We start from the raw sequence: 24,628 nt of genomic DNA on the forward strand, positions 1-24,628 counted from the left end.
AGCCCTGTCACCCCATGTACCCCCTCTTCCTGCACTCCAATGAGCTGTTACAAGTTAAGTTGCAATTTTTAAAGAAGCACTGGGGCATTTCTTAATTGGATTTCAGTATCTTAATATTCTAGGAAGAAGGAGAATTTGAAATTCCATACTGTTTTTCAGAGTACGGAGGTACTTGCATAAGCTCAGCCTCTGCTAAAGAAGAGGCAAGGGGGGTGGGGTGTATTCTATAAGCAACTATTTTGATCCTAACATTTATTATTTATTTACTTAACAAAAGCACTGTACATGGCACTGTAATTGATGGTATCATTTGATGTTGTCAAGAGCCCTATCAGATGGTAGTTATGATCTTCAATCTACATACCTGTAAACTGACTCACACAGCCAAAATTCAAGCCTTCGATTAAAGATCACTTGTTGTGTGGAGATTTTCTTTACTCCCTACCTAACATGGCAGCCCTAAGTGATGCCCGATCAGATAATCCCATTTACTTGTTTCATAGCATTTATTAGAACCTGTATTTGTTAATGGCTTATTTATTGTTGTTCATTTCCTTCACAAGAATGTATCCTACAGAGACAAGAATCACACCTGTCTCATTCACCTGCATTTTTAGTATCTAGCACTACAACAATTTTTTAATAAATAAATAAATGGTCTTCAAAAGAAAATACTCTTTTCACTATCATGCATTAATTTTTATTTTCTTTTTAGATGCATAAAGCAAACATTAAGTGAATTATGAATGTCTGTGTTGTACTAGGAAGATTTTATTTCAAATTGAATGCGTAAGAATAAAATCATTTCCTATGGATCACCAAAGACACTTTTAATATATTCTAATATGAAAGATAGCATTGGAATTTATGTGAGAGCTTCAGGATATTTAGCCTTGGGAACCTTGAAGTCTTTTAGCTCTATTTGATCCAAAGCACGACTGAAATCTTAAGAGAAAATGAATTGTGCCAATAAATATTTACTTTCATCTTCTTTTCTGTGAGCCTACAGAGTCACTTCTAAACTGTCTTAAGGATGGAAATTACATGATCACTTGAATGGCTCTTTGAATATGTAACCAAAGGAAAACCTTTCTAAGGCAAAATGCTCATTTTTCTACTATACGTTACCATGTATAAATTACCTTGAATTACTCCAGATGTAGGAATTGATTTTAAGAAACTCAGATGCTTAAGTTAAAAAAAGTTAAATGAACTCATCTAATACCTGTATATGCCAGTGAGAAAACACCTCTTCCTCCCTGTATCATTCGGTGGCATACACCATTTCCTCTAGATAATTCCCACTCTAGTTCATGATAAAATTTACACGATATCCTCCAGAAAAAGTCTTCTCCTCTTCTCCTTCCCACACTGTATATGGTCTTCACCCTGGGCTGTGTCCCCAGTCCTCATTATCATTTTATTTTTTTTTAAATCCTGAGACAGAATTCATTGAATTGCTGGGATTGCAGGATCCTCCCACCTGGCCACTCATTCCACAAATCATATGTTATTGCCACTATCTGCTTAACTAGCTTAATTATTTAAGACACCTACAGCAACACCTGCATTTATTCATGTCTGTGTTTCATTACCAGATAAATAACCAAGCTTTATTAAATAGTTGTTACAGATTAATGAACGAGCAAATAGAATCTAGTTTCTTTATTGGAGAATGAGGGGTGACCAATGAGTACAGACAGAACTTTTCTCACAAGAGGTTCCCTGGCAAGTCTCTGGGGTGGCTCTGATTTCTATTCCCTACTGCTGCCTGGATCCTGAGTTTAAAACAAGTCATCAGGGGGTAACAGGAAGATGTGGACTGGCAAATGCAAGTGAGTAGAGCATTGTGGAGGATTTTTCTTTGGCAGACAAACATGTGTTGATTGATTCTAGGCAGTATGGTAAATCTTCAGGAGCTGTTAACCAAGGGAAATTTGGAAAAACTGTAGAGGAGTTTGTAAAGCTGCTGCCAATGTTATCACAGTGGAGCATTTTGAGAAATGTACTTTTTTAATACGTTACACTCATTTTGCAGATGTATATACCCCCTTCCCCTGCATACCTTACCTTAAAATCTGCCTCTGTTTCCTACCATCTCTATGGAGGAAGCTCATTTCAGTGTGACCTTCGTGACTTCAACTTTTACAAAGTACTCTGTGAGTAATTACAGAAAAAATAATGAAGGCTGACTAAGAAATGAGAATGTTTAGAAAATCACAGAAACAGTAGATTATTTACAACAATTTTTAAATTTTCAATGAAAAAGATAAATTCCATAACATTAACAGGGGACATGGATAAGAATCATTCCTAAGGTTGAAGTAGTGTTATTTTTTCCTCTATCAACATCCCCCCCAAAGCCTCAAGAGGTCAGAGGGGTGACTTTTTGGGGGTGACTGGGTCATTGGTGTGTGATACTGGATCATGGGTGTGATACTGGTTTAATTCACTGACTGATCTAGCAAATTTGTGGGCAAAGGCATTACTGAAGAGAGAAGCTCCATCCTTGGTGTGGGTGGCACCAACTAACAGGCCTGTAACCTGTCTGGGTCCTTGCTTTCTGCCTACCCTGCCATGGACTGTTTCTCCTCCACCATACCACCCTGCCTTGGAGGCAGCCAACTGTGGACTGAAACCTCCACAAACTGTGTGCTAAAATAAATCTCTCCTTTAATTTATGGGCACTGAATATCTTATCTCAGTAACAAGAAAGTAACTAAGACAAGTAGAAACATCAAATAACCAAGAAAATGAAACAAAGAATGATTTCCCAAGAGCCTCACTTGGCTAATAATTTAACTAGTTTTTTTCTAGGAATTGAAAACGAAAATTAGCAATACATGTATGCATACATACATATTTTAGTGTTTATATAAATTGATATAACATCCTACAACACAGTATAATTCTTGGCATTGGATATATGATATTTGGTCTATGGTTGTTAAGTTCTGAAACTATACTTTCTCTAGGTAATTTTAAAAGTAAATTTAACTATATCACACTCCAGGCTTTACTAATTGTACAGTAATTATTTGTTAAGTGATACATGACTAAATGAATGTTGATATGAGATATTACCTTTACCAACCAAATCTTCTAGTTTCTCCTTCCATTCTTTTGCCCATATGTGGCTAACTACCCATATACAAGGCTTTTAATCAGCCTTACGTGGATTATGCCTATGCAACCTTACGCATGCTACAGTTACTTAGATGCCTATCCTAATTCTTTCTCTATGGGGGTAACTTCTACCATCTATCCACACCCAATTCATGCATGCACCACTGTATCACTTTCTCTGGGGAACTTTGCTTTATGCCACACATGGAACGATGCCTCAACTTCCTATCACTCACTGCACCCAGGATGTAGATATATCTTACTTTGTTTCATTGATGCTTTTTCAAAGGTCATCCACTATAGTGTTCCCAATTTTCCTATTGAAAATAATTCTGCAATGAACTTGATTACAAACACACAATTGCATATTTATATCAAGTTTTCCAGAATGACTTAAATACCATTAAAAGCATGAGTGCTTAAAATAAATCACATGTGATAATATGTGGGACTATTTATGTGCATGTTTGCTTCTTTGTTATTTCAAAGACTATAATCTAAAATCAAACATGCTATTCTGTTTTAAAGAAAATTTTGCATTTGAAATAGAAAATTTTGCATGAAATTCTTCATGTCTATGGTTAATTTCTCATTGAATTCTTAATTGTGTGTATTTTCACTTTTTAATACTTGTTTCTATTTTTATTAGTGCTTTGATTTTCACATTGTGTTTCTGTATGTAGACCTTTTCACACTATTTTAAAATTCTTGTTGGATGATTATTTTTATTATTACTTGTCATGACATTAAATTTTTAAGTTATACATTGTGCTCCGAATCAATTTCAGATCTGCAGAATAGTTATTGGAGTGTTTTATAACTATTATTATCTATATACTGATCTGTAATACTTTTGCATTTTTGATATTAATGTTTATTATGATCATTTCAGTATTCAATATTCTACAGTTCATACATTTTTGCTAATTTAACTTTCTTTTGGAATATCTATTATGTCTATATTGGAATAAACTTTTCTTTATCTGCATCCCTGGTTTGCTTATATTTGTTCTGTAATTTATAGTATTAAATACATTTTACCATCCAATTTCTTATATGTGCACTTATGCATATTTGTGTAACTTATTATGTATATGAACACAAGTCAAGCACTATTGTGATTTAGTACTGAATGATTACATCTGTGGAGTCACATGAAGGAAGTTTTGCTTCCTTTCTGTCACTTCTACTTTATGGAATCATTTGTTTCATTGGTGGTTATACTATTCTTGCACATTTAAGGTATTTCTTGAACAACAAGAATCATTGGTTGCATATGATTACTGATGCCACTTCACATTAAAAACGTCTCTCATGTGTTCCTCCATTCTCTTAGTGTTTATTAGTTGCCTCCTATGTGAAGCACAGGATTCTTTGTGGATCTAGTGTCCTGCTAATGTTTTATTGCCATGGATTCCACATCAGTAGGGAATAATTACTATTTTCCCTGAGTTCTGGGTCTTCCATTCTATGGCCTGCACATATTTATTTTCCTAAAACCCTCTTCCAAAGGTTTTATTTCAGCATGTGACTTCTTTTAATCATCAACATGTTCATGTAAATTTTCATCTTCCTTGAATTTCCATAGCTGTACTAAATTTAGTTTCAATTTTGACTACTGTAAATTATTGTTTTAAAAAGCCAAACACTGCTTTGCCTACAGTTCCTTGTCTTAACCTGGATTTCTTTGAGGATACTTTAGTAGTTTTTCCTATTCTCTTCCCCAAGGCATCATCAGTGCCAAAAGAGGATGATGCATCTGCCCATAGCCACTGCATGTGGGTGACCTGATGCCCACGGACTCAGCCCTCATGGGCGGTGAATGAGAATCAGAGCTAGCCTGTCACTGCCTGCTGTTTGCACTAAGTACTCAGATGGGGTGTACACCGCACCTCCAAAGCCCAGGGATCCCACAGGAATACCTGCTCACTAACTTGTCTAAAATCATGTCTTGAAAACCTACTTGTCAAGCTTGTGTCTCAAACTAAGGTGAACTTTGTGCCCACTTAAAGATTTGTATCTTTCTCTATGGCAGAAAAAACTGGTTTCTGTGTTATATTTTTCTGTTCTATAAGCACATTTGTTATCTTATGTAATCATCCTGATCCTCAGGATAAGGTGCCTTCCTTTACATAGTAAGTTGCCTCCAATACATAGTGAATGTTGTTTTCTTAACATTGCTCTCTATTTGCTTGTGCTATCTTCCAGGTCTCCTCTTTAAATTTATACTGAAGGGCTGTATTTTGACAGTTTTGCTCAGGTGCACAAACACTGTATAGTATGAGCCAACCGTGTATCTCCAGTGGCAAATTAGAGCCAGCTACACCAGCAAGTAGTGCCACAACTTGGTGTCATTAACACAAAACCTTGCCTCTACCTGAAGTAGTCTTCTTTCTCCTATTTATTGAACACAGATAATTCATGCTTCTGTTCTCAGCTCAGAAGTTACACCTCAGAGAACTCATCTTCATCACTTGAACCAAATTAGCCTCCATATTATGGGCGCTAATAGTAGGGTTTGTTGAGAGATGAAAATGGTTAAACCATCTCTTAGTAAAGGGATATTTGACAGTCATTTGGATGACTGGAATGCAATGGCACCTCAGTTCACAGACTTAGTTCTTTCCACAATTTTAGTCACAGAAATTGTTCCATGATTCTGGTCCCAAATGAATTTCAAGCATACGCAAACAGAATCATGGAACAAATTCTGGAACGAGAACAGTGGAAAGAATTAACTTCATGAACCAAAGTACCCCTGTGCAAGCAACAGCCACACAGAATATGGGTTCAGTTGTCTCTCCCTACCTTATATAATTTCCCAAGATTTATTACAATTCCTATGTTAATTTTTGTATGATTTTTAATATTGTATGCCTCACTAGCTATCAGTTCAAAAGTCCAATCTGTTTATTCACCGTCATCATTTCTTCTCACCTAATGCAATGTCCAGTACCCAAAAGATAATAAATTTCAGTCAAAGACAATATGGATAAATTAAGAAACAACAACATCATTCTGGATATCAAAATTTGGTTAGCTCATTTTCCAGTTCTTGTAGATGATGGCTCACAAGCTTTTAAAGGCAAATACTGATCAATGTACACACCAAGGATATCATCATATAAGTGATAAAGAATTGTGATGCGCACAGCCAATACTAAAAAGATGTAAAAAAGTGTCCTCTGTGGCGCTGAGACAAACACCATCCAGACCAACCATGCATCTGAGGAAGCACCTGTCAGTCACAGTACCAGAAAATTCATCTGTGCAGCAAAAGTTTCAAATGCAGAAATAGGGGAAAGCACTCAATTCTTACCGATGTTTTCAGGCTAGTTAGAGAGTACTGGACATTTTCACATTAAGCCTCTTCATCACAAGAGTGTCAGAGTGATTTTTAAGGTGATTGGAAAAGTACACTATTGTTTTTCCCCTGCTTAGGAACATCTTGATGTAGAATGTAACACTCTGAAACTACTTGAAGAGAATTAACCTCTTAAATTTCTTGTTGTTATAAAAAAAATTCAATTCATTCCATGTTTTTAGGTTTTGTTTTTTATTGGTGAAACCTGCACAAGTAAATCTGCTTTTTCAATTTACATGTTTTAAAACAAATTTAACATATTGTCAAATAAATGTGTCCCAGCTCAAGGATACTGAACTATTTCCATTGGTAAATGTGTGAAATATATTTATGTGCTGGTAACCTGAAAAAAATATTTCACATTATCCGTAAAGGTCTGTGAATGTCAAATGCTTTGCAATATCTTCCGGAAGGAAATAGTCTGAAGAAGTCTTTATTTTGTTCTCAAAAAAGTTTTCATTTTCCCTCCCCTGGAAAATAGTTGAATGTTCAGTTTATATGTTCTGAGTCTCAGGCCTTTCTCCCTGGAGCTCTTTCCCTTTCCAGACAACATTTCAAACTGCCTTTATTATCTCTTCAGCTTGAACACTGCAATTCCCATAGAAAGTGTTATTTTGCCCACAATGCCAAATTGCACGCCCCTTGAAAAGATCACTTCTCATTTGCATTTTACTTTAACACTTCTAAAAAATTAATTGCTTCCTTTCTGAGATTAACAAGCTTCTATCAAAGACAGGGATTTTTCAAAAGGGAAGAAAAAGTTCATTGTCATATCATTAATCAATTTACTATTAGAAAACAATAAATGAGCATGAAACACTATCTGAAAAATCAGAATGGGCCGACGCTATGGCCTATGACTTCCACTTCAAAGAACTCCTACTCTCGTTTCTTTAATTTCTATCAAAAAAGTATTTGATGAATTTATATATGATGTTAAATTGACTTACTGAAATATCAGGCCAGACAGTAATTTCAGAAAGAAGTAAACAGTCCCAAAGGCACATTATGATTTATTTAGTGTGTTAATTAGAGTTCCTAGTCACAGAGCTAAATAGGGCAAATTTATGCAAATGGTTATTAAACAGCTCTCTGAAATAGTGGGAGGCCAGATTTTGGTAAATAGTCAGGAACCATAGCCAAAATCACAACACAGAACTGGTGTGCTTAGCAATCCTGCCCTCTCCCAGAGGGAGCATGTGTGTATACTCACATTCTAAACTCAGTCACTGGACGCTAGGCAGTTGCTACTGGGATCACTACCATTGCCAGCCTAGAAAAGCTGTAGATGGCAAATGTACTCATCCTAACTGAAATGGTTTTCTCTGGTGTCTGATTTTTTGCATCCTTAGCAGGGCATGCAAAATCCTAATGGGCTGAAATTATCATAATTTGGCTCATATATCAGGATTACAAGCAAAACTACTAAAAAGCTGGAAGGTACCCCTATGGAATTTTCATGTTCTACCATGGGAGGCGAGTTCTTCCCAACAGCTTAGGAGTGTCATAACATCTCTGATGGTTTAGATCTAGAATCTCCCCTATAAGTTTCATATATTCAGAGGTGGGGCTCTTAGAAAATGGTTGGATCCTAGGTTGTTATGTTCATCAGTGGATTCTTCCGTCTTGAGTTCACAGTTAAATATGCTGATGGGCTGATCAGAAGAGATGGGTCATTGGGGGCATGACCTGAAAGTAATCGTCTCCCTCCCCAGCTCCTTCCTCTTCCTGTTTCCTGATTGCAATGATGTAAGTAGCTCTATTCTCCTCCAGGCCCTTCCACCCCATCCTTCTACTTTGAAGTTAGTTGACTATGGTCTAAATCCTTTAAAAACCATGAGCCAAAATAAACCACTCCTTTTTTAACTTGTGGCTGTTAGGTATTTTATCTCAGTGATGAAAACCAAGACAACTTATAAAGAGGTTGTTAAGTATGACTGCATATTAACACTGTATATATATTAAGAAATATTCTCTTCATTTGCCCCATGATCCCACTCTTCTCTCTGCCAGTTTATCTGTCTTCTACTGACCCTTCCTCTCCAAATTCGTCTCATCTGTAAAAAGCTTATAAAAATAAGGGATGATATATAAGGAAATTCCTCCATATTCTTAATCAAGAAAGCTTACCTCAGAAGGCTCCTGGGTCCCTGAATGCATTTGCATCCTTCTGTTCTTATTGCTAAAGAACTACCTCAGAGATCCCAATACAACTGTAGATAGAAGGCTACTTAAGACCTGAGTGTCCTAGTGTGAAGGCTGCAGATGATATCAGCACAGAATACTTACACGGATGAGCACACGTTAATGTTTATATGTGAATGTCCCTCAGAGTCCCCTGCTTTCATAAGAGGAACACTGGGTAGGGGACTGGATAGTGGGAGCCCAGAGATGACTCACTGTTGGAGGTGGGGTCTGATGGGAGGATGTGGGTGACCTGGGTGCAGGATGCAGAAGAGTTTTCCTCCCTTCTGATACCTCCCCTAATCTCTCTGCTCCCTGGATACTATGTCATGCACAGCTCTCCTCCTCTATGCCTACCATCAGTGCTGTCCTATCTTGGAGTCCACCAATGATGGACTGAAACTGAGCCAAAGTAAATGTCTCCTTCCTTAAGGTGAGGGTGTGCAGTATTGTCTTAGTGAGGAGAAAGTGACTAAGTCACTGTGCAAGGGAAAGGAAAGCCAGGAATCATGCGAAGACACAGGGATAGAAAATAATCTTGTGTGGGGAGAATTCCCTTTTCAATGCACAAAAGTTAAAGATCTCTAGAAGATGTCAAGATGAAAAATGGCTATGAGCACCAGGGAACCAAAGGAGATCTCTACAGAAATGTCCAGCTCCTCATGTACTGTTCTGGTTATTTATTTTAAAAATGAATTTCCTGATCAGTTGCAGCACTCATGAGTAAACTCTGAGCATAAGCAGAGCTCTGTCCTCCTGGTCCTCATCTCTCCTCTCTCTCACTTTCTTCTCCAGCTCTTACATAATCCATTGAGCCTTTAACTTGATACATAATCATTCTCCCTGCCACAATGTTGTGCACTGAGCCTTTCCACCATCCTCTGTAGCACAGTCAGCCCCTTCTTACCCAGCTCCTGATGTGCCCATCCCTACTCTAGATGAGGTTGCTCCATAACCCTAAGAGCTGGGTGTGCACACAACAGGTATGGGGTGGGGCGTGACTTTCAGCTCTTCAAACTATGTCAAGATTATTTTTTTCCAGAGCCCTTCTGAAATTCCATTGAGGCTGCAATTGCAGGAGCCCAGGGGCACTGACTGGTGGATTAAGGAACTAACATAGGATGCATGTCCTGTTTGACGGAGCAGACAAACCAGGAAATTGAAGTTCATCCAGCAACCGGGTGCAAAGTGAGCCACCAACAACTATGGCAGTGGTGCTGGATCAGCAGCTTAAGGACAGGCATTTGGCCTTCTCCAGCTTCAGATATGGAAATGACACAGAAGAAAAATGTCAGGAAAGCAAGCTTGATGGTAAGAATATCTGGTGAACACCTGAATCAAAACCTTTACACATTTCCTTTCCCATCCAAACACATGCCATGTAGGATTAAAACTAAGCACAAATTAAGTTACATGTGGCAAATCTTCACAACTAGGAGACAGAGCAGAGCAGAGTGACAGTTCTTCCTTCAGTGCTGGAGATTGAATCCTGTACCTTTGTGCAGAACTATACCTTCCTCCTCTTTTTAAAATTTACTGGATTTTTTTTGACAGGGTCTTACTAAGACACTAAGTTGCCCAGGCTGGTCTTGAATTTGTGATCCTTGTGCCTCAGCCTCCCAGAGTTCTGGGATCACAGGTGTATACCACCATACCTGGCCGAGATAGTACATATTTAATAGAAGACATAAGATTGTTAAGGTCATACCTATAGAAGCATGCATTGAAAGAGTAGAAAGGTTGCAATTTTGAAAAATGAGCGGGAAAAAGAGAACAGGAGACAGAAAAAACCACAACACTGATTATATATGAATTGGAAGTACAATAAAAGAATACCATTTAAAACTGACAAAGCAGATTGTGAAAGGTAAAAGAAGAATAAAGGCAATAAATATAAAGCATAAATATAAAGCAAAAATATTCATTTTTATACACAAAGCATAAATATAAAGCATAAATATTAAGGTGACCTCTAAAACAAAAATACAGAAAGAGGAGAGAGACAGAGACACAGAGAACAGACATTGTACACAAAGAAAAACTAAATAGATTGCAAAGTAAAATGCATTCCAACAACATTGGTAAGACAGAATGACCTTGCTTTAGCTACAAAGAAAGTAATGTCATATCCCCCTAAAAAGTTACACTATCTTTATTTACAATTGCAAAATAGACATTAACTATTTGCACAAATGTTAAAAATCAGTACAAATAAAAATGGAATCTTATGTGATTTTCAGAATAAGGAAAGTTTCATAAATTACTGGACGGCAGATTCCCAACATGTGTTTTTGCAAAATGGTATATGAAGAATGCTACCACTTCTGTAAAAATGAGTATAAATTTTAAAAATATTCATTTTTATACACAAAGTAACAGACTGCCACCGATATAGTGGGGTTTATGTGTGTTTTATCCCATCTGAGTCATGCTGGGGCCGGATGTCCAGGCTCACCTGAGCCTGGGACCCTGCTCAGGGGTTTGTAAGGTTTCATGAGAGGTGTCAGCTGGACTCTGCCCTCTTTGGAGCTTCCGGGTTCCTTGTGGTTATAGGCATTGATCCTTGAAGCTGGAAGACCCAGGCCCCTCATTTCTCGTTGCTTCTTGATGAGGCCGTATCCTGTACTAAAGGACCCCGCAGTCCCACGCCACCTGGCTCTGGCACGAGTCTTATCACAATATGGTCAGTGTGCTGGGAATCTTTCTGACTTACTGATTGTCTCTTCCTGGGTTTATATAATGCAATCAGAGGAGTGACATCCCCCTCACCGATAACATGTTTATTGACTAGAAACAAGTCAAAAATGCCAGGGGAGGCTTCAGCCTGTGGTCACTTGGTGTTGTCATCTGGGGCCTGGATCTAGATGATGGTCATGGAGGGAGTGTGTGGCTGGGAAATGCACAGCCATCTGGCAGGAGAGAGATAGCACAGGGTAGGGTCTCAGCAGCCCTTCAAGCTACCACTTCTGATGCCCAATTTGCTCCCAGCTGCCCACCACTTACAAACTCACTACCTCCAAGTTGCACAGTGGGCTGAAATCTGAGATTTTAGCATCTGTACATTTGCAGAATATTTGGGATCCAAACTACAGCAGAGGCATCTTCTGCACTAAAACCCACAGTCTCCAGAAGTTTAATAAAGTAATCAAAGCAAGAAGCCCACAAAGGCTAGGAGTCTAACCAGATCAAATGGTGACCAGGGAGTAGAGAATCACTAAACAAACAAGCAAACAAAAACAATCTCTAAACACTTAAGGGACAGAATGTTGTGAAATTCTAGGCTGAAGGTGTGACTCAACAATAGTGTTTGCCTAGCACTCATGAGACACTTGGTTTCATTGTCAGCACTCTAAAATAGAAGAAAAAGAGGGAAGGGGAGAAGGGAAGAGGGTGAGTTGGGGAGGGGAGAGGCAGAGGAAGATATATGAATTCAATAACAAAAAATATGAAACTCTGAGCAACTGATATTTTAGAGAAAAAGTAAATGGTAATGTGATTTTAATAAAGCATTATTCCTAAAAGCATAAGGAGAGATTTTCATTATAAAAAGATGTGGGTAAGAAAAATAATCGATTGAAGTCTTTAGAAATCAATATTGTATATGTAAAATAAATAAATGTGTAGATAATTGGACCCAATGCTGAATAAAAAGGTCTCAAATCTTGGGACTGTATTATCAATCAAGAAGAAAAATAAGATTCTCCTGAAACATAGTGTAGCAGGACTAAAAGAAATTACAAGGAGAGTTATGAAAGCAACACAGATCCTGAAACTTCAACCTATTCCAGACTGTACAGTAAGATGACAGACAGAGATGAAGAAAAGAAAGAAAGAGAGAGAGACAGGGAGAGAGAGAGACAGAAACAGAGAGAGAAAGGCAGAGAGAGAGAAGTCAGGGAGCATAAAAAGGAATTGCGACGGTATTGCTATGTCAAAAAGAAATTCCCAAAAGAGTCAAAGGTCATTAATTTTCAGAAGGAAACAACACACCCATTCAAAAGGATGAGTACTAAAAGTTTTTGCAACATGCACCTGTTATTTAAGGACACAAATGATATTTAGAAATCCCTAATCCTTGGTGGAACATCCTTTAAAAATGAATACCATCAATGCAGACTTATTAGCACTAAATAATGGATGTGTAATAATTTCAATCACATAAAAATGTGATTTTGACCTAGAATTTCATCTTTATCAAATTATAAAACAATTGTGCAGAGAAAGGACGTTATTGGACAATCAACAACACAGAAAATGTTCCATTTAAGGAACGCTACTTATGAAAGACCTCCTTGAGGATGCTCCACACACAAAGTAGGGCGAAGCAGGTGAGAAAATGGAAGATTTAGAATAAAACAAACAGTGTATTCACAGGCTACTCATTATTTAAGTTCATTTTCAGTACAAGTGATGATTGATACATGACGTTAAAATTTTAATAATATTCAGACAATAAATTTACTCATAGTTTTCATGGAAATTGTACTCAGGGGGTTCAAAGATGAGACAAAATCAGCATTCATCTTTTTTATTTTTCAGTTTATTATTATGTAAATTTTTGAAATAAAATTTTAAAGATATCCAAGGAAAGTGCAGAAATATCACGTAAAACTTCCAGAACATTAAAGAGAGGAAAATAAGTTACCTTGTTAAGAAGCCAGGGAGCCGCCCTGAATCAGATTCCAGCAGACTCAGGAGACCAAGACCTCTAAACCTTAGTGGCATGGAATGTCCTTTGCTTTTTTATGACTCAGTTTCCCTCTCTCTGAAATTGGCTCTTTGGTCTTTATATCTCACTGTCAATCTAGCATCATACATAAATTCATCAAAGACATTTTGGGTCATAAAGAAATGAGTATATGAGTTGTTTGCAAGAGTTTGCAAGGGTGGTCATAGACGGGCTCAGTTTGACTTTTCACCAATGCTTTGTGACTTATGAGTTGTTCTTTCATGTTACAATGATGAATCCTGTGACAACCTTCTTTTTCCACTTAGGGATAGCATACTTTTGGATGAAAGTATGCTAAGCCCGCAGTTTACAGTTTCTTGTGGCATCTCTTTGTATGCAGTGCCAGGTTCTCCATCTCTGTGACCTGTTAGGAAATTAGCAGCCCCTCAGGAGTGCCCAGGTGCCTGCAGTCACTGCCCTGGCTTCAGTCACCCAGAGAGGGCCGCAGCAGCTCTGGGGAGCTAGATCTCATAGGTGTTAGCCCTCCTGCAAACCGTGCATGTGAGGAATCTTGGCTGCCCTGGTGGGACACTGCTTTCTATAAAACCAGCTCCTAGTGCCAGACGAACTGGAGACACTGCTTGGCACACCATCAGCACTGTGCCCACATAGCTGCACCATTAAGCACCTCTCAGAGTTTACGATCTGGGGCATCACACTTTCCGCCGTGGCAGCTGACCCTGTGTCCTGCCTGATCTCATTTCCCTGAAGACACCCATTTCACTGCGCTCAACTATCCACCCTCCTCGACAGATTATTTACCTCTTGGTTGTACTATAGACTGAGGCAAAGATAAGTGCTTTGTTCACTATTCTGCCCAGCCTTGGGTCTAGCAGAGATTTGCTTCAGGGTAATTCCATTTTTAATCTTTTTTATTCATACATGTTTGCAATAGATACTGAATACTTTTCATACTGGGTAATGGGTGTGCATCCATATTACATATTAATCATTTTTCTTTTCCTTCCTTTTCCATGCCCTTGTGTCTCCCCCATCCTCAGATTCCTTTCCATCTCCACCAATCTACTTCTACAAATATGAAAACAGAAGACTGATGGTTTTCAGGGATCAGGCTGATGTGCGTGACAAGCCTGCCATTCACCATTTTTTGTACACATAGTTCACAGAGGCAGGAGGATTATGATCATCCTTCACACCACAGATGCTGTGATCCACACCTCCTATCTCTCTTGCTCTTCTCCTGGTGTGAGAGCTCTCTCATCCCTACCTCCCAGGCCTATATTCTAACAGATTTCCTCTTCCATATTCTGTCTCAACAAAAATATTCTCACCTTTTTTCTTCCTTAAACTGCTTTAATTTTCCATTAATTGTGTCATATGGTGTTACTAAAAGTTATAGGACTGTTTACATTCAATTTTTTTTATTACAGTGAAAGACATGCAGCTGTGAATCACCTCAAAATAGTACTACTTGTTTAGAACATACTCATCTCATCGTGCTTGTCACATCCTGCAGCAGCTCTGGAGTTTCCTTTGCTGAGAATCTTTAGCTGTGCTTCCTGCCTGCCCTGATGTCCTGAATGGATTCAAAATGTTCCCCTTGAATGGTCATTGTGACTTTGGCTAAGAACCTCAGGTCCAGTGGGTGAGATGGATGAGAACATGGCATTGTGCTCTTATTTGACAGAAACTGCCATAAATTTTGATAAATAAGAAATGATCAGAAAGCACAGTGAATGCTGAAATGGGAAGCTTTATTACGGCAAAAGATACATTTCCACTTATACCCCTCAACATGCTCAAAATATTTCCTCTCACTTCCAACACTATAACCTGTCTTTCACAGTAAGATGTCTTTTCCTATAATAAGTCTGTTTTATTCAAACATAATGTACTTTTCAGTCACCCTTGGCATAATCTGACATGGTTGTCTATCTTTCTATGTGCTAGTCTCTCACCTTTAACACGTAAGCTCTGTGAACCTAGTTGTCTGATAAAATTTTATTTTGTGGGTTTTTCCCCAATAATAGTTGGAAAATGAACCTTATTTGAATTAATGAATCAAATATGATCAGTGGATAAAGTTCAACAAGCTTAAGAACATCCCAGCCAATCTTACTCACTCAAAAATGGGAAAGACGTTATAGCCTCAGGAGTCAATAGCATGGAGCCCACGATATGTATGTTTAATGTAGGATCCTTGGGGAAAAAAACCCTAATAGTCTGTGCCTCCTCTGAAAGGTAAAACAGGACCTAACTGAGTCATGATGCAAATCCAGAGAGTGACCCAAAAATCCAGTAAACAGAAAAGATTCACCTCCTTGTCTTTGTCATTCCTCTTACCACAGAGCTAAGCTGTGCATATTCCTTTCCAGTCCACCAGAGAGAAACAGCAGCAGGTGGACAGAGGTGAGCAGGAAAGCAGTGTGCCCTCCTCAGTGACTACTGATGATTTTTCTTGGTCCTGCACAATGGATCTTCCAGGGACCCGGGCTGCTTGAAGCTGGCTGTCTTAGTCACTTTCCCAGTTGCTGGAAGAAATACTCAACACCGCCAATTTAAAGACTTTCTGTAGCGCAGGTTGTGAAGTCTCAGTCCTAGCACATTCGGCTGTTCCAAAGCAGGAAGACCTCGCACAAGGGTCTGGCGAAGGAGAGCTGCTCGGGTCACGGTGGCCAGGAAGCAGACAGCAATAGGAGGTGCCAGGGCCGGAGATGAAAACCCTTCCAGGTCTCACCCTGGGTATGACGTCTTCCAACCAGCTACCACTTCCTCACAGCAAGTGAGCTCTGACACTTCTGCTGTCCAGTCCTCTTCCAAAAGCCTCACTTATGTGCCATGGTGAAGAGTCTCAGTACGTCCTAACATGGAGCTCCATCACAATGCATTTCTTCTGTGTTCAGCTCTTGGCAGAGGGTGATGGGCAAGTTGTGGGACTCCTGCAGGAAGACCTGGGCTCTCGCTCTGCCCCTCCAACATCCCTTGCTCTATTCCTTGCTCGCTCTGGACTTAACTTCTTCATTCACATCATGAATATTAATAGTTCAAAGCAAGTCCTTTTCATCATTTTAGTAACCATGTCAAAAATGGAAACAACTCAATACCTACCTGTGGGAGATCATTTAAATCAATCTGATGTAGAGAACACAATGGAAGAGTATCTCATGACATAAAAATGCCCAGGATTAATTGGTACATACAATTGTAGATGGCCAAACAATACATTAGCATAAAGCTAATTTTGTAAGGAAAGGACAAAAACCCATTTGGATGCAGAGTAACATAATTAAAAGAAATAGTTTGGTGGATTACAAGTTATTTCTGGGTAGAAAATTACAATTTTCCCCCCTTTCATGGTTTTTAACTTTTCAAAGTAATAAAAATTATAGAAATAATTATAATAATGAATAGCAAACAACTGTATAACACTTACTCTGTAGCAAGACATAGCCAAACATTATATATATATATATATATATATATATATATATATATATATATTCATTTCATTCTTTCAGTGTAGGTATTTTTTATTCATTTCATAATTGCAAAAAGTAGCAAAAGCAACACAAAGAAAATGTAAGCATTTTGTAATTAATCTAAGGTGTTACAATGAATTATTGCTACTTTGAAGGCTTGGGAAAACTCCTAAGTTACCAATAAATAAATCAGGAATTGATTTCTTGTGTCTCTTTTGTTTTAAGTATTTCACAATCGAACGTTGAAGTCACACAAAAATGACTATGGGGCTGATTTTCTCAAACCCCTAAGGGAAAATTTCATCAGAAAATTTTCTGCTTGCTTTTAGGCTAAAATAACAATTTACTCCATGAACTATCAAGGATCAAGGAAGGTTTGTAGGAGTAAAATACTGAACCCCATGTAGCAGTTATAAGCCTGCTAATAGCTCTTTAAGTCTGAGAGAGTCCCAAACTATGGATCTTTGCCTTCAAAGCACTCTATGTAATACCCACAGATAGCTTTAGGTGCCACAAAAGTCAATAACAAACGATTCCAAGACTGAGATTTTCAAGTGTCTATACAGAAACACTTTTTTTTTTTAGATCACTTCATCTCTGAAATGCCATTGCTAACCTTTGTCTGTTTTCTATTTTCAAGCACTCAGATTGCCTTGACTGCTAATGTACAGAGATTCCTCTAAGTCACAAAAATCAACTCTATAACTTAGCATGTTATTCTTCTCAGACTCATGTCTAAAAGGAGAAAAGACATCTCTTCGAGTTTTCCGACACAAGTCCCTTAACATGTTCTGAGGTGGCTGAGTTGGAGAAGATTTGTTTCAGCCAAAGTATCTCAAATGATACAAAGATATTTAACAAAGATTTTGATATTACAGGTTTTTTCTAATGATCACATACAGTGTGATAGTAATTAAATCTTATTTGACAATTGAACTACAAAATAAATTGCAATGAATTTAATTTGTCCAAGGTCACACTAATAGTACTAGATGCAGTAGTCTATGCAAAGATACTTGCCTAGCTCTACATGCCTTCTAGATACTAAATGCAATTGCTGTTAGCATTTTTGGAAATGTATCTGGTTGTTATTAACACACATGTACTGATTCCCATGCTAGTTCTTGCTATTTGAACATTCCTTGGACAGCTCCCCACTGTATGGGCTGCCCTGATTACAACTGGAGAAGTCTAATTTCCATTTATTCTCAAAAGCCCATATTCAATTTCCCAAACATGAGGAGGAACTAATCACAAAACAAAAAATGTGTTTTTTTCATACAGTATTTATCCTGCATCAGGTAGTCTCTAAGGACTTTATATATACTGTTGCTTAATTCTTATAAAAAATTTATTAATAAAGTTCTTAAAATACCATTATAACTTCAAATGAGATAACTGAAGTGCAGCAAATTCAATCAACTGGAAAAATGGAAGCTATTAAAGGAGTGCTGAAGGCCATCTTCATTGATACAACAACAGTAAAATTCCTGGGGAAGGTGTATGGTACCTACTCAGATCTAGTTTATAACAGCTGCTAAGTAAACGCTTTGTGTAAATAATAAATGTTAGAGGAAAACATTTTATAGTGTCAACAATATGGTCCTGGGTAAGGGAATAATAAATTAAATGGTGGTTTTTGAAAAGAAATACTACCATATGCAAAGGAAAACTCAGGACTCAGCTAGATCCCCCAAGCATCCACAGAGCCACATCCTGCCAGTAAATCTTGCCTATGAAATAAATATCCAATGGAAATGTTTTGTGCAGCCAGTCCTGAAACATCTTGTTCACAGACCATTGGTGCCTTCAAATCTGAAGCACCAATGAGCAGCCATCCTATTTACATATTTTTCAAGCTTCAGTGTCTCTTGGGACTAAGAGCATTGCTCAATCACCGACCTCTCTCAATGTGCTACTGTTCCAGCTCCGACACCAGATTCTAAACTTTTAATGGTTATTTGAAGACATCTAAAATGAAACAGTAGTAACAATTTGCAAAAGGAAAGCAAATAAGGAAAATTAAATAAATTATAACAATTAAGATGAAAAACACTCATCCTATTATATTTCTAAATCATCACGGAAAGAAACAGAAGAAAATGTTTTCAACTTGGCAGACAACCAGTGACCAATGGTCCTTTTCCTATAAGCTTCTTGTTTCTATTCAAGTAAGTTATCTCTATTTGCATTGCATATTGTTTGCACTTGGTTTATTTTTAGTACAAAAGTAATAGTCCTTACCTTTTACTTCGATGTATATGTTTATTGCTTCAACGTCTGAAAAGTAGAATGCCTGTCATTTTAATGTGAGAATAAAGTGCTAACACTCCCTCATGACATACATGAAATGACTGCGCTTCCTCTACTATCCATGGCAAATTGCAAGTGCTCAGTAAATGCCTGATGAAATATATTCTCAGAGGAACTGTGAGAACTTGGTGTATCTTGCACTAAAATTAAAATAAGAAGAGATAGATAGCCTTTCTGATTCATAGCTTCAAACTATACCTCATTGTCTGCTTATGCAAGTTAATGCTACAAGTATCAGCACTGAGAGACAGAAAAAATGGGTGAAGAAGGAAAAAGGCAGAGAACAGCAATGGGAGGGTAAATGGGACAGACGGAAGCTGTGACATAGAAGACACACAACCTACATCCCATGATCCCTGTGCAGGGTGTGAAATCCTGCCTAAAGTTTAAAGAGCTTCACTACAAGCTCATCATGTCCCTTCAGGAAGTGAAAAATACAGAGCAGAGAGATAAAAACAACAAAGGTGACACCTTGGAGGACATATATCAACCCCCAGATTATGGTAAGTTAGAAGCATCACAGACACAGTGATCTGGGCCACTTGAATTCTCACTTTTTCCATTTCTTTCTTGAAAAATAGTCTTCAAAGGATGCGTCTTTACTGACTCTTAAGAAGATAAAATAGGTAACATCTATGAAAAGAACAGTCACATTATGTTATCCCACACACGGTGCTTGAAACAATGAGACTTTCTTTCCATCGGGAACATGAAATATATTTGTCCACAATGCCCTGATTTGTCATAGTTAAATATTCTATTTCTTTACTGATATTTTTCTTTTTTTCCTGGTGCATATCTGCGAGGAACCTGTTCTGCCATTAATGTTAATAATATTAAAATTAATGACTAGTTACCTGAAAATCAAGCTGTTTTCATATTCTAGGTTCTGTTGACCCACTGGATATTAATGTCCACTCACCTGTTGCTGCAAGGGCCTTTCCATGGGAGAGAAGGACTCTGGCATGTACTGTGCTCACTCTACATTAGCAACTGTCTGTCAGCCTTTGGGTCATTGATAAAAATCACCTTGCTTCTGCAGAAAGTCTCTGTTTCCATTTCCTATCAAGAAACACCCCTAAACTCACCAATAATCTCTTCAGAATGTAAACACAGCTCAGCAGCAAAATATTCTCTAATCTGTTTCCTAATATGCCATGTTTGCTGCTCAGCCTGGGATGCAGTAACTCATTTACAACTGTAGCCAGCGGTGCTACAGGAGGGACACACAACTGGTTGCCGAACTCAAACAGAGAGTGTGCTGGTGCCACCATGGCACACCCACATCACCCCGCTTCCTAATGAGTTGCTCTTGGGATGCACTGCAGATGTTTGCATTTTACTGTCACACCTGTCAGTCTGCTGCACACACAACATTAAGAATTGTCTGCACACACAGCCAATTCTTAATGCTGTGTGTGTTTGTGTGTGTGTATGGACACACACATGTGCAACCATGAGCTTTGCCCAATACAAAGAATTCATCTCTAAAATAACTAAAAACATAATGGGCTAGGTTGTCCCACCTGCTGAACTTATCTAAAAATATTTCCTTGGGGCACCCTGGATGTATAGCACCATATTTACGCAGAGCCTTTAAGGAATGATGTGCTTCACCAGGGAAAGGTGAATATTTTGTGTTTGTTGTCACAGCAATGTATTTCACAAGCTTGAATTTAAAGAAGCTTGGGGAACTGCCATCCTCAAGAATATGTTTTCAGAGTGGTATAGACACCCACATTTCACACACACACACACACACACACACACACACACACACACACACACATTCATACTCATGCAAAGTAAAACTGCTGTATTGAACGACCTTTGTATCAGTAAATGTCTCATTTTGTCATCAGCTGCACCCTGTGTGCCCAGACATCCTTTGCTTTATGAAATCTAAAGATAGTGTCTGACTTGGCACTCCAGTTGCTTTTCTTCTGACACTACAATGTGGAGCCCTATTTAGTCATGAGAGCAAGAAATCACAATGGTACGGAAGGCACCTACGACTTCCCTTGCTTCCTGCAGAAGGTGCTTCCGTAGGAACGCACTGTCATGTTGCTCACAAAACCAAAGAAGCCTGATCTACACTGCCCTTGAGACCAAGTGGCAGGGCAGCCACCAACAAGAAGTTATCCTCCCCTCAGTTCTCTAATCTGTGAAATAGGATGATTGTCACTGTCACAGAGGCTAGAATGAAACAACCAATGTGAAAACACATTCAGTCTTCAAAGTTCTTACCTCATGTATCTTCACACTGAGTTCATGCATTATCTAAGTATGCTCCATAGATATCACATGATGAAAAATTTTCTTGTATCAATTGATATTAGAGTGTTATTTGTAGACCATCCTTTACTTTTTCTTACCACCTTCTATTATTTAATAAAGTATATGATGATGTAATTTTTATAGTTTTTCTTCAGAGAAAAACTAAAATGTAAGACTCAGTCTCAATCTGTCACCAATGCCTGGGTCTAAAATGCAGGTTTAATTAGTTTTTCTTTTGTTTTTGATACTTTAATCCCAGTGGAAGAAATTGCATGTTCTTTCTGATATAAACTAGATGGAGCTACAGACTTATTTGGGTTAATGAACACTGGTTTAAAGACATATCAGAGAACAATTGAGCAGTGGTCATTCAGAACTTTGTTTACTTTCTGTAAACTATAGATGTTCTTTGGCATTGTGTTTGGGAAGACAGCACAGATGACTACATCCAAAGGCTCCCATCTGTAACCAGTGTAACCCAGAATGAATTTAAGCACGAAGAGAAAAATCCCATCTTCCACACTTAACATATGATAAGACGCCTTTCCCCTCTAGCCATTGCCAAAAAGGTGGGAAAATATAGTTCTTTCATCTCCACAGTAGAAATAAAGATTGATTTGCGCTCCAATGTAAGTCCTCACCTTCACTATTCATTATGCCTCACATTCCATTAACCACTTCAAGGTGACCTGAGTCGTTAATTTCTATAGAAAGAGAGTCAGAAAGTGTCTTCGTAATAAGAATAACTGCAACCTAGAGTTTATAACTGCAGAGATTTTCTCTTCTATACTCCTCAAGAACAGAAATAAGTACTTATTCAGCCAAACCAACAGAGTATAGAAGCCATAATTTTGTGTCTAACAATTTCAGAGAGATCTTCTGAGAAACTGAAGGTGGCTAGAACCACCCACTGCGACAAGAAAGTCACTTTTTTCCCAAAAGAAATTCACTAGAGGAAATCATTTAAGTTTTAGATGACAGTGTTCTGAAGGAAAAAAATTGAAAATAAATGTGAAAACTTTGTAGAAGTAGTGAAATAAGTTTTGATTAAAATGTTTTAGGTTTAACAGAGGAAAGAAAACATGAGGAGAGATCAAATAAGGAAATATAGTGATTACTTTATTCTCATTTTGAATTCTGTTGACACTGTAGTTCAGGACAGAGTTTTACTTTTTCCTGTGTTTACCATCTGGCTGAGTCCTTTACCTAAGCTGTGAACTAAAACTGACTTTCCCAAACAGTCATAGCATCTTTTTTTCTGTTCTGTAATGGGCTGGATCTTTGGAAAAGTGAATTTTCAATGACATCGCATTCTATGGATAACTATTCAAGTATTCCTGGTAACAACAATGTTTCCATAGATGTAATAATAATGGGAGAATGAACAATATTGAGAAGGGGTCAGCATTATATAACTAGGCTCTGATTATTTGCATTTCTTCACTTTTCCATTGAAAATACGAGAAAGTCTCAAGAAAATGGATAAACAAGTTTATTCACATTTTGTCCAATTGGGAAGTCAGCTATTCTGACACCTGGAAAATATTTTTTAAAACTCCAATTTATAGCAGGAGTAGAACAAAGCCAAGAAATTAGCTGACCTTTGGCCCATCAGAAGGTCCAGAAATAAGTAGGAAATCTGCACTATACATTAATACTTGCAGATGAAGGTAGCTTATATAAACTAGTCCCCCAACCATTAACCTGCTTAATCTTAAAACTGTGAGAGAAGTCTTTCTCTGCCTTCCATGGGAGGGAGTTAGTACTCAGAAATGAAAAAGAACTTAGTTACTCAGAAACTGAACCCATACACAGATCACGAAAGTTTGTGGGTGAGGGAAACAAGGTGAGAGATGGAGGAACAGAAGGATTATGTAACCCCTCAAGCTTGTGATTCCCAATCTTGGTGAACACTTATCCACAGCAGTATTTGCTGCTGTTCTATGCACCTGTAATATCCTCAGAGAAATGAGAAGTTTGCCTCCTTTAAATTCCCATGTCCTTTATTAGTACTTTTCTGGGCCTTTTTGACATTCCTATCACAAGTTGCACATGTACTGCAGTGAACTGGACAGGGGTCCTTCAGGATAACTTTGCCCTAATGCCAGAGCCTACAAATGTTACATCCTTGAGAAAGGGGCCTACCAGCTCTGATTAAGCTAAGGAATGGGAGATAAGGAGATTACTTTGTATTTACATGAGGGAGCACTTAGTGTACTGTATAAGCATCCTTGTAACAGGATGCCATGGGTTAGATAACACAAAGAGATGGGAAGCAAGCTCAGGACACCAGAAACAAGATGCAAATCACTGGTTTTGAAGATGGCAGCTGGGGCAGGGACCAGGACTCTGAAGGAATGCAAGTCCAGAGTCTAGAAAAAACAGTAGATCGGCTTCTCTCCTGGGTCTTCCAAGGGGAGCACCGCTTTGCTTCTCTTTGACTTTGACCCAGTGATGCTGATTTCAGCCTCTAACTTCCACAAATGCAAGAGAATAAGAGAGGGGAAAATGGGTTTGGGTTCTTGGCTCCTTGTTTGTGGTTGTCATGAAAACTGTAGGATGTTGACATATTTACACTTTGGGGTGCGACTTCATAGATGGTGAAGCCCAATGATCTGGCTCCAGAGTCAATATTCAAAACATTACCCAATGTAAGCTTTTAGAGAAACTGTGGATTTTGTCTGCAAATGTGTCAGTCATCTGTTTTTATCTCCCACTCCCACTCTTGGAATACTTAAAACAGTACTTCAAGGAAATTAACTATTTTACAAAGTTTTTACCTCCACTAAAAGTTTAATATATTCTGGCTCATTATGCAGTATTTGGGAAAAACAAGAAAAATACCCATAATTTTCAACTCTTATGTCCCAAAAATAAGCACATTTAACATGCAGGTATTTATTCTTCTGTAATTTTATGCTGACTTTGTAGTTTTATTTGTTAGTTTTACATAGTTGCAGCCTAGGATTATGTATTCTATATATATGTTATACTTTTATACTTTTCTTCCTTATGCTGAACAATGTAAGCTTTAATTACAATGTCATAATTTTCTTCTCAGAACATCATGTTCTTTCCTAATTTTTATTATAAATTATAAGTAAAAAAATAAAAAATACAGAATTATGATGTGAAGACCATCATTGGTTAATCTTTCTGATTCTTTGTATGTGTTTCCAGATAGGAATACATGGA

General features: G+C 38.0%; 1 long non-coding RNA gene across 1 annotated transcript in view; it reads right to left on the bottom strand.

Moving 5' to 3' along the window:
- Window positions 1-24,628, bottom strand: part of LOC106025316 (uncharacterized) — a 199,990-nt gene that overhangs the window by 5,470 nt on the left and 169,892 nt on the right. The window contains exon 3 of the long non-coding RNA XR_010045600.1: window positions 2,071-2,157. This is a non-coding gene — a long non-coding RNA (uncharacterized LOC106025316). The remainder of the gene's footprint in view (window positions 1-2,070; window positions 2,158-24,628) is intronic.

This window comes from Cavia porcellus, unplaced genomic scaffold (genome assembly GCF_034190915.1).
Source record: "Cavia porcellus strain 051 isolate PalLab524CR breed Dunkin Hartley unplaced genomic scaffold, mCavPor4.1 scaffold_37, whole genome shotgun sequence".
Classification (NCBI taxonomy): domain Eukaryota; kingdom Metazoa; phylum Chordata; class Mammalia; order Rodentia; family Caviidae; genus Cavia; species Cavia porcellus.